At 38.9% G+C, this 9431-nt stretch overlaps 1 protein-coding gene across 3 annotated transcripts in view; it reads right to left on the minus strand.

The window, feature by feature from the left end:
* The window catches only part of LOC138016689 (neurogenic locus Notch protein-like), a 93854-nt gene extending 93790 nt beyond the window's left edge, over positions 1-64 (minus strand). For 2 of the 3 annotated variants that reach the window (XM_068863880.1, XM_068863878.1), the window contains exon 1: positions 1-63. This exon is cut by the window's left edge and continues 1245 nt beyond it. The gene's annotated coding sequence lies outside the window, so the exon portion shown is untranslated. The other variant, XM_068863879.1, reaches the window with a different exon arrangement.
* Positions 65-9431: the final 9367 nt, after the last annotated feature.

Raw genomic sequence — 9431 nt, forward strand, 5'->3', positions numbered from 1 at the left:
TGCCGAATATCATCATTGAATAACATTTGGGAGTAGGTTAATTTTTAATCTAGGATAAGGGTTAAAAGATTTTGCACAACCAGGCCCTGCCAAAGAGCATCACAAATCTAGTGAAGACCGATTTTAATTCTAAAAGAACAAAAATCTGACGCAAACATCGTGATAAATGTGTATTATTCAACTGAAATACCCACTTCAATGCTAAGTGGAATGTCGTGCGGCTGAAGGCTCTGATGCACTGTTCCGAGGTGCACGCTTTGTTAGTTGACACGCGTGAGTCGCTTTCTAAGGTTGGTAAACAATTACTTTAAGTTTTCGGTAAAGGTAAATTTGAGCGTCTCGCTCAAATAATTTGTTTTTGCAGTCCGTCATATGTCAACACGTCAAGGTTTGTCAATTGGCTTCCAAAACCGCGTCATTCAATATTCATTTCCAGAATTTCGAACAGACTTCGCTTCAGTTAAAATAATACGCTTGGGGAAAAAGTACAACATTTCAGTAAAAGGAAAACATACTTTTTTAATTGTGTGGATACAAGTGGCGGAAACGATTCACAAACAGCTTACCGTCAAAAACGTTAACAGCGTATGAAGTGGATTTTTTGGTTTTTTCTTGTACCGCTCTATCGACCAGCAGGTTTATCTCTTCTTCTGTTACGAAATCAAACCGTTCTGCCATCCTAACATTAATTTTAATGTGAGACTTGAATCCGTTAAGTCGGTTTTAAAAATTGGGGAATATCATTGGGGAATATCCTCGGATATTCCCCAGTTTTAGCTGGGGAATATTCGCCCCCGTGACGCGTTTAGACCAATCGCGCGCGAGCGAAAAAATTTGATGGATTATAAGAGCTGATAACCGAGATTGAGTGAACCAATCAGAGCACGCGAAATGCTTTATCCGAGGTTGAGAATTTAATAATGTGTTTTACTCAATCCGTGTATACTTAATTTACGTTCTAATTCGCTTCGCTCAAACGAACGTAAAACATTTTACCCTTAAATTCCCGTAATACAAACAAATACCACGAGAAATATGGTAGGATGCGCAAGCGTATCCAAAACAGTTTATTATAAGATAGAAATTACAAAAAGAAATTGATATTGCTCTTTTTTTTTTTTTTTTTTTTTTTTACAACTCTTAGATACTACTGTATGCAGAAACTAATCTACGCTCGATAATACGTTACAAACCTAAATACTTAGTTACATGCAACCTGTTTTCAAGGCTTTCTTCAACATACATATCCTTGGCAGAATCAGATTTCCACCTACCAGGAATTTTAAGTAGTCTTTCTGGAATCGAATTCCTACTATGGCGTACGGCAGCTGTAATGCCACCGGATCTTAAACTATGAAGACCATAAACATTAAGGTTGTATAGCCCAGCTGACTTAAGGTATCCCTTAAGATATCTCTACAGGTAGTATAAGAAATCTTTCCGCTCCTCAGGGTATAGCTAGAAGTACTACGGTGAAAAACAATTGGTCTAAATAAAGGGAGAGGACTGTTTAAGTCAATACCAGATAAATCTAAATAACGTTGTAAAACACCAACAGAACAGTACTTAGATCCAGATGCACTAATATAGACGAAATTCCCTTCCCTATAAACATCTGTCTTACTACGAGGCACAAAAATTCTTATATAATCGCTGTGAAATTCGATATGCTCCGGAACGATATTGCATAATTCGTCATAACGAAAAAACCCTGCGAAGGCTAAAGAGCACAACGCAGCAATACGGAGATTCTTTAAATTAGCATCTTTCCTGTTATGAATATCTAAAATACGCCTTATAATTTCTGTGGAAATAGGCTTCTCTTTCATAACTGGCTATGACTTCTGGCGTTTAGCAGATTCGACGACATTTCTGCAAAATTCGCTATCTAAAGGATTACGATCCAAACTAGGGACAAAAGAATGTAACCATTTAAGGGCCGCATGGGCTAAAATTACTGAAGAACTAGAAGCGGAAGACCGGTGAACTTCAAACAAATATAGAGAAACAACACTAAGAGGAAAAGGTAACTGCATGTTGAACTGTCTACTTTTAGACCAGTCCAAGAACTTTCTGATAACACGAACGAAAGCTTTAGTGGTCGAATCCGACCTGGACTTCAACATAACATTTAGCACTTCATAAACGTTGATTGAAGAAAACTGTTGAAAGCCTTTCCAAGAATTACTTGATAGCATAATCTGTAAAGACAAGAACAAAACATACATACTAGAAGAACAAAAGAAAGACAGAACATCCTTTAATAACCGTACAAAAATCAGTCATTGATGAGGCCAGTGCCACGTAAGACGTTAAATGATCGTATGGGCCAGTGCCGCGTAGATCAACAACCATTGATTAGGCCAGTGCCACATAAATCAACTATACTCCTATTAGGACAGCACCATATGAAATGACAGACCAAACATTAGGCCAGTGCTTTACAAATAAACGGCATACTGCCTTGGCCAGCGCCAACAACTGAAAAAACATAGGCTAGTAGACACACCGTCCAATAAATTAATCAGTAAATTTTAGTCTAACGGCCTTCTGAGATTTAAGATAATGTAATACGCGTGGGATGATACCAACTGGATGGACTACTAAGCAATTTTCCCCTCGAAGAGACTGAAAGAAAAATCAACACCCGAGGAATTGGGATTCCAAAACCTCGAGAAATACCTGGGGATCTTGCGGTTATAATAATTTGCAAAGCAATCTACACTATGCGGACCCCACAAGTCATCGAGTAAAAGAAAAAATTCTTCAGTAATTTGCCAATCATCAGTATCAATTAAACGACTTATATAAACAGCTTGTTGATTCGAAGTGCGAGGGATCCACTGTACATCTAAATGAATTCCCGATCGGATACAAATATCAAAAATCCCTCTGGCCATTTGTGCAAACCTAATTTCATGCTGCCCACTTCAACAATCTGAGCAGCTACTTGGCTATCCGTAAACCACTTAACATGTGATCCAACACTGAGGCAAATGATTGCAAAGAAACTCAATAACAGACAGTTCTCTCCACATTGAACTTTGACCTCTCTCGTTCTCCGACCACGTTTTGTGGCACACAAAATCATTGTTAAAATCAGTAATTGCTCCACCTCCGGTGGAACTGGCGTCAGAATACACAAAATAACTTGGTACCTTACTTACAAAGCAATACCTAGTGTTGATATTAACCATACTTTCCTTCCAAAAATACAGTTCTTCCTTGCAGTAATCGTCAAGAAGGGATATAGAATCCCAATTATCCCTGCACGCGGTGGACAAGACACAATGTCTGGTCATTAACCTGCCAATGTTACCAACAACAGGCCAGGTAGAGATAACTTGACCTGTGAAGGAAGACAACTCTCTCGCGGTAACTTTGAAATCGGCTTCAATAATATGATCAATTGAGTTAATGATCTTAACAATTCTCCTTTCCACAATTTTAAAAGTACCTAATGCAGCATTCCAGGTAATACCCAGCCAGTCCAATACTTGGGTGGGTTCCCATACCGATTTATCTTCATTGACAACAAAACCTGCGTTGCACAAATCCGCCCTTACAGCCCGGGCCTTAATGAGACAACTTTCTCTATCCTGAACAATCGCCCAACCATCATCCAAGAAGATGGCTTTACAAAGACCCTGTACTCTCCAATAACTTTTTTTTTTTTTTTTTTTAAGGCTTCAAAACCTTGGTAAAAACCCAAGGGGCAGAGGACAGACCGAACGGGAGCACAGAAAAAACATAAAATATTTCCTTAATGGCATCGGGCGCACGCCATGAAAACCCCAGAAAAGTTTGGTGCTCTTGTGCAATGTCTACATGATGGTAACCACTTTTTAAATCGAAGGAAAACATGAACCCATCCTTCACAAAATAAGACATAGCAATTTTCCAGTCCTCCTACTTAACACTTTGCTTAATTAATGACTTGTTGACATGGCGCAAATCGAGAATAACCTCTTCTTACCGCATGGTTGTTCAGAAACTGACAAAGGATTTACAACAAAAGGCTGCTCATTAACCAAACGCACCCGATCTGAATTAAGGAGCTCAAGAACAGCTTGATCCACAAAAACAGCATAAATACGAGCCGACTTAATATTTTTCAGTTTTACGGCCAACGGAAAACTAATGAATGGTAGTCTGAAGCCATTTTCAATAATAGACAAAATGAAATCCGGAGCACCTATAGATCTGCAGAAAACTAAATTATTCTTCAGATTACCCTTAACACGTAATGAATGTCAGCTTTCAAGTTCGTAATCCTGTGTAAACTGATGTACCTGCGCCAAAGCATCATCATTGCTTTTGTTGAGCTGATTGGCCTGAGGTTGGCTTGTTGTAGGAGATTCCAGGGAAAGAATTGTAGCTAAGGGGCTGGTAACTTCCCGGCCAGAACAAGGATTGGCAGTCCTTAGCCCAGTGTCCAAATTTGCCGCATTTGAAACAGCGGAAGAAGTCGCCAAAAGCGTCTCTACGGCCTGAAAGATAAAGGCAATGACGAAACCTGTAGTAAACGGGAGGTGGGGGGGAGGCTTAAAGCAGAAAGATGAATAAACTGTATGGAAACGCAAGCGTGAATGGTACTCAAGAGACAGCGGAGGGTATAAATACTAATAACTGGCCAATCCTGACATGCATGAAAAACAGAATGCACAATAGTGGGTGCGGCAGGTGTGAAATGAAAACACCGCAACTAATTACTTGGAATAACAGCGGAAAATATATCTTTTATCACCTTACAATCCACAAATTATTTTAAATTAGCAATATGATGACTGCTGTAAACCTATAGATCCGACTATAGTTTTGCTTTTTGCAGCGGAACTGATTTGTAATTCAATATACAAGTTAATGAAAGAATGTTCAGCGTGGTTGTCGTTGTTGACGTATTTCACATGACCTTCTTTATAAGTTGTGAAGATCCATAGTGACAAGGTATGATACCAAGATTCTAAGAGAGCCTAGCAAAGTATTTTAAGATATTTTAAGATATTTTAAGGTCTATTGTGTTATTGCTGTAATAAGCCAACAAAAAATAATCCCACATACCACAAAATTGCAGCTCCACAAATCAACCCTGCATCGTGTTCCATTAAATTAAACAAACTGTGACTCTGTTTCGATCTTTAAAACGACATCAGGCACCAAGACCTTCTGAAGGATCCAGGAACGTGCATTTTTTGACCGAACTTTTCGCCATGATGACAGTGTGTAGATAAGCTAACCAGTCCATCCAATTCTATATCAAGGGGACGACAAAGTAAAACTTTTTGTAGGTTCTGACCGCTTGAGAAACCAAGACTTCGATATCCCTGGTTTTAACTCAGTTCGATATGAAAAGCATTCTCAGCCTAAAGGGTCAGCTTCCCTTTCGTGACCAACGGCCCGTTTCTCAAAAGTTCTTTGTACCTCAAGAACGGAGAGGGTTTTAAGTCTTCAAACTTCACGGTCATTTTTCTTTTTATTACCTTGAAAACATCGATCGGCTTTCCAAAACAAACGATTCGTAGTTTTTCACAAGTGGCTTTTCGGGACTTACGAGAAACGGGCGCCAGAACAAGAAAGCTGTCGATAGTTTTACGGAAAGAATTCTAAAGAATGATATTTGTTGATACAGGCTAAATAACTATCAAAATCGAAAGGCAAGCAGCTGAAGACTTTTCTGGCATTATCCATTTAATATACATAAGATTATATATTTTAAACTCTTCAGCAGTTGTATTTACTTTTTCCGGTAACTTTTTTTATCACTTACTCATTATGAGTAAATTAAAATAGTGTCCCCAATTTGCTGTGCAGTTAAGTACTTTAGAAACTACAAACAAATGAAGACAACATTCATCCACTCGATCAATCCAGATAATAATAACTTGACTGGGTCTGCGGTATGCAGTATAGCACATATTTTGTTTGCTGTGCGTCCAGAGAGTTTTTGTATGGTCTGTAACGGTTTCTCTAATTGGCACTTTGGTGGTAGTGTTCTGCATATTGTTGTAAATAGAGTTATCGTTATGGGCTGTGATTCTTCGTAGCCTCTGGGAATGACACTTCAAGTTCATATTGTTATTTTTACTGATTACATATTGCCAACACTCTTATATTTTTATGATACTGTATGGTCGCCACTTAAGCTTGTCCTCTGAGAAGGTTTCTGGATCCGCACAGTTCTTTGAGAGGAACCCGAATGGCCCTTAGCTGTTTTCTGGTCGTCACAATTTGTGCATTCCGACCTGCGCACAAAGTTAACTCCTTTCAAGTGCGCTTTACCCGGCTTTGTCAAAGATTAGAAACCTTTTGTTGGAGGATATTGTGTGGGCAAAAAGCTTCTTATAAGAGAAGAGCTCTGGACTTCAGCGGGTGCCCAATATTGTTATTCAATTCACTAGCGCGGTTCTTGAAAACGAATTTAGATCCGAAGTTATCTTCTTTTTTTTCCACTGATACAAAATGGCGTAACGCCACACGTTACAATGCAATGGTGTAAACAACTAAGCGTGTCAGTGCGTGATCAGATTTGAAATTGAATTAGAACATTGCCAACCTGTGAGCAAACTAAGCCTAAATCCGACTGAGTATTTTATAGAACTCTCGTGCTGGTATTTACTTTGCTATAATGCATCAGACACGCAAATACGCAAGAACGTCATGAGGCTTCCAAGTAGCCTGTTTATTTGAGGTACATGTAGTCCTAACTTGTCGACTCTGCCTACTTCCGTAACAACGATCCATATGACAAAAACAGCGGCTGATAAACGATTCCCGATTCAAAGTGGGAACATCAACAAAATTAGTCAGATGCCAACGGGCTTAACATAGGTTAAGCCCAAAAGAACCCACTTGGCAAAACATCAGTATCACAATTGCGTGCAAGACTTGCACCGTGGCTGAAGAGCGAGGATTACTCTTGATAATTTGTATTACAGAAGTCGTTTCCGTTGAGCCAAGAGAGAGGAGCCTCGTTACGCAGCCACGGCGATTGTCATAGCAAGCGGTGTTTTGCATGGGAAGGGTTTGTCCACCATAAAAATAATTTTTCCTGATATTTAGAACAAGTATATCTATACATAGATAGGTCAACACTTTACTCGTTGTTAGTGTTAGATATAGAAATCCGCCAGAGGACTGGACACTATATGCGACGTCATGTGACGTCAGAGAGAGAACCATGTGCTTTGGAAAGAGAAGTTATGAAGCTAAACAGTTAAGTTAAAAACTGTGGAAATACACGTGGAATAATTCAACATTGTGTGGATTCTTGTGTAACATTAGGAGATATATCCACAATTTGTAAATTATCCATAACCTGATAAATTGTAACAAACTGTGACCTATTATCAAATTCCTACTCTTACATCAAATATTTTTACCAGAGTTAGTTTATACAAAGTCGGTAAAATCGTCCCAGTTGTTACAGAGAATGACCCGTCCATTTCTATTTAGAGCAGTTTTATCACAAAATCATTGCCCTTTCAGGACGCCTTAAAGACATGCGGAAAACAATATAAACATAACATATACATATAGGATACAAACATATTATACATAACCTTATAACATACACATACAAACATAGACATAAATGAATGTAAACATGTAGGACATAATGTAATGTTATTCAGTCAGGAGCTCACGAATGGGAGAGAAAAGTTTTGTCGTCTTCTCAGACGTTACTATAATAGCTCCTAACTGGAAACATTAAACTCGGAGTTAAGGACGTTCGCCCGAAAATCTTCCCACATTGAAATTTGTTTCATTTGTCGCCTGAAGTTAGGTCATAAACTGCTTATTCCGAAAATGAAAAAAAAACAACAACAAAAAATTCGGAGTCACAGACTTTGTTTCGGAGAAAATGACAAATTTCGATGGATGTGATGGGATGGATGGACACAAGGAAAGAAATATTTTTAAAAAGATGACTTCTTACGTTGTGATTTTTTTCATTTCATCAGACTTTGTAGGTTGTAAGAAGAGCAAGTGATTCATATATTAAAAAATAGGGGTCACCGATGATCTAAATGAGTAAAATCGATGTCATGTTGCGAAGCTCTTGGAAAATTTCGTTTGCTACGATTTTGCGTGACCTGTCGGGGAAGGACTGGAACCCAAGACAGCATCGATCGATGAAAGGTTTTTGAAAAAAAGAGAACTCGAGCATAGAAAAGAAGTTTCAACAGGCGTTATCTTTATTTGGTTCGTTTCAGTTGTATCATATATCTCCATTGTCGTCATGCTCATCTTCTGGAGCGTGGTTTTAGTAAACTATAATATCTAGCTGTTTCGTCGTAGGTCCGCAATAGGAAGAGAAGATAATTCTGCTCTATTTTCATGAGAGTAAAGGAAAAGAACTTCAAAAACATGCATTCATTTTGAAATAAGAAGTTCGTAACGTAACAAAAACATTTTAAAAAACCAACCCCATTGAATTTACTCAACTTCACTGACTAAACTTAACCTCGAGTTTTCAAAGCTTTCAACCACTAATGGATTAGCGACTTTTTCCAGCCTCCTGGTCCTCTCTCTTTAACGTTTCATGATGAATTGGAGATAAATGTGCCATTCTGTAGACCAGACCAGACCACCGAGACATATTTCGGCTCCCCAGACCTTTTCAGTCACGGCAGCCGTAGTAGCACCAGCCGTAGTGATTTGCTTAAACTCCCTATTAGTGTAGATCCTACTCCACATTAAAAACTACACACAACCGATCATTCCTCGATTCGCTCTGACGAAGGGCTAACGCTCGAAACGTCAACTTTTATAATCCCTGTACGGTGGTTTTAAAGTAAAACTTGCCAATGAATGGTTCATTTATATGCTCACGTTGTCGGCAAAACTAAAATTGGTGATTTCACGTTGTTGCTTTGTGGAGTACAGCAAAAGGAAAATCCGCGGAAATAGGGCATTTCCGAGGTCACGTCTGTCTCCTATTCAAAGCGAGTCTAAAGCCGCGTCCACACTCAACGTTAATTATGATCAACGGAAGTATAATTCAGGCTATCGTAATCCATTCAATTTTATTCAATTATGGTTCTGTTCACATCTGCGAAAATTCAAATACAATAGGGGAACATCGCAGAGTGAGACAAAATGGCGCCGTATCGCGAGGCTGCCACAATCATTATCACCATGCTTGAGGCGAGGAGAGAACCAAGGATAGCAGGCCAAATCTTCGCTCCATAAAGCGATTAGAAGTTTTGTCTGCTCATACCACCACGTGTTCGGCATTCTGTTCAATTACGCACTTTAATTACTTCAAACACGTGGTTATAATCCAGTTATAATCACGGACTGTAATTAGTTGATGTGAACCCATTTCATATTTAATTCGATTATAATTCGATCACACTCGAGATCTAATGTGAACACTGCTTAAGTGCGAAGTTTTCATTCATATCAAGGGCGGATCTAGGGGAGGTGCA

This window comes from Montipora capricornis, chromosome 9 (assembly GCF_036669925.1).
Source record: "Montipora capricornis isolate CH-2021 chromosome 9, ASM3666992v2, whole genome shotgun sequence".
Taxonomy (NCBI): Eukaryota; Metazoa; Cnidaria; class Anthozoa; order Scleractinia; family Acroporidae; genus Montipora; species Montipora capricornis.